This window comes from Triticum aestivum, chromosome 5D, assembly GCF_018294505.1.
Source record: "Triticum aestivum cultivar Chinese Spring chromosome 5D, IWGSC CS RefSeq v2.1, whole genome shotgun sequence".
NCBI classification, from domain to species: Eukaryota; Viridiplantae; Streptophyta; class Magnoliopsida; order Poales; family Poaceae; genus Triticum; species Triticum aestivum.
Window position 1 is genome coordinate 396735185 of NC_057808.1, and position 2431 is coordinate 396737615.

Consider the following 2431-nt stretch of genomic DNA (forward strand, 5'->3'; position numbering starts at 1 on the left):
CGGGAGACGGTGCACCCCGCCCCACGGTGGGCGCCAAATGTCGGGAGTTGGGTGCGACATATGCCAAGGGATGGCTTATCATGGTGGGAGCGAGTAGAACGTCGCCGGTGCTTGGAAGCGGGATGAGGCGTAGACACGAACGCCGGCGTACTTTACCCAGGTTCGGGGCTCTCCTAGGAGATAACACCCCTAGTCCTGCTCTGCGGGGTCTCCGCATGATCACTAAGGCACTAGTGAGTACAATGGTGCTCCTCGAGCTGTATGCTAGAGGTAGAAGAAGGCAAGGCTAGCTCTCCTCTTCCCCTAGGTGCTGGTCTAATTCTAACAGGTCGGAACCCTTTGCATGGGTGCCCTGGGGGTTTATATAGGCCTACCCCCCAGGGGTACAATGGTAATCTGGCCGGGTTCAGGACCCATCCGTCAGTCTCTCTGGCCGCCGGCTTCTCCGCCGGCTGCTGGGGCCCGCCGCTTGGTGGGTCCCGCCGGCTGGTCCGGTACGGAGCCGACAGGCCGCCCCCGCCGCTCGCGGGTCTTGCCGGCTGCTGATCACTGTAGCCATGATCCTAATGACGCAGGCTTGGTCGGGGGAACGTGGCTACAGTCCCGCCGCCTGGTGGGGGATCACTGTAGCCACTCCGGGTCTTATCTGGTTAATGGCGAATGGGCCCCGAGGAAGGAATGGGCCGCCTGCTGGGAGCCGGCCTCCCTCGGGTCCGACTGGTGAGGCTCCCGCGGTCTTCCGGGCTCTCGCTAACCGGTAGGGCCAGCCGTCTTTGGGCCGTACCGACAGACGGTCGTGGGAGCAGGGCATCGCCTGACAGGAGTGATGTCAGGGGCGGAGTGGCAACAGTGCCGCGCCGGGTGGAGATCTCCGCCTGTACGGAGCACTGTGGCCACGCCCGGCCCTGGATTCGGGGGTGATGGGCTGCACTATAGCCTCATCATTCCTTGTCTTCTTTATGGGGCACGGACTCTGAGGGCGCCGTGGGCTGACTGTTAGGAGTCGGCCTCTCTTGAGGCCGCCTGCTAGGAGTCGGCCCGTATCGGGGCCACCTTCCTGAGCATGGCCGTCTTCTGGCAGTCGGTCGTTCGGCCATCCGGCCGCCAGAAGGCGGAGACCTGTCTTGACGTCCTAAGGGGCGCAGCCGGCCCCGATGTCTTGAAAGGTTCGGGGGCTCGGGTCAGGCTACCCGTGGCCCATTACTCCGACACAGAGCAAAGCTGATGACTACTTGATAGTTCAGTGTGCCATGCTTTACGGCTTAGAACCGGGACTTCAACGACGTTTTGAACGTCATGGAGCATATGAGATGTTCCAGGAGTTGAAGTTAATATTTCAAGAAAATGCCCGGATTGAGAGTATGAAGTCTCCAATAAGTCCTACAGCTACAAAATGGAGGAGAATAGTTCTGTCAGTGAACATATACTCAAGATGTCTGGGTATAACAATCACTTGATTCAACTAGGAGTTAGTCTTCCTGATGATAGTGTCATTGACAGAATTCTTCAATCACTGCCACCAAGCTACAAGAGCTTCGTGATGAATTATAACATGCAAGGGATGGATAAGACAATTCCCGAGCTCTTTGCAATGCTAAAGGCTGCGGAGGTAGAAATCAAGAAGGAGCATCAAGTGTTGATGGTCAACAAGACCACCAGTTTCAAGAAAAAGGGTAAAGGGAAGAAGGGGAACTTCAAAAAGAACGGCAAGCAAGTTGCTGCTCAAGTGAAGAAGCCCAAGTCTGGACCTAAGCCTGAGACTGAGTGCTTCTACTGCAAAGGGACTGATCACTGGAAGCGGAACTGCCCCAAGTATTTGGCGGGTAAGAAGGATGGCAAGGTGAACAAAGGTATATGTGATATACATGTTATTGATGCGTACCTTACTAATGCTCGCAGTAGCACCTGGGTATTTGATACTGGTTCTGTTGCTAATATTTGCAACTCGAAACAGGGACTATGGATTAAGCGAAGATTGGCTAAGGACGAGGTGACGATGCGCGTGGGAAATGGTTCCAAAGTCGATGTGATCGCCATCGGCACACTACCTCTACATCTATCTTCGGGATTAGTTTTAGACCTGAATAATTGTTATTTGGTGCCGGCGTTGAGCATGAACATTATATCTGGATCTTGTTTGATGCGAGACGGTTATTCATTTAAATCAGAGAATAATGGTTGTTCTATTTATATGAGTAATATCTTTTATGGTCACGCACCCTTGAAGAGTGGTCTATTTTTGTTGAATCTCGATAGTAGTGACACAGATATTCATAATATTGAAGCCAAAAGATGCAGAGTTGATAATGATAGTGCACCATATTTGTGGCACTGCCGTTTGGGTCATATTGGTATAAAGCGCATGAAGAAACTCCATTCTGATGGATTTTTGGAATCACTTGATTATGAATCACTTGGTACTTGCGAACCA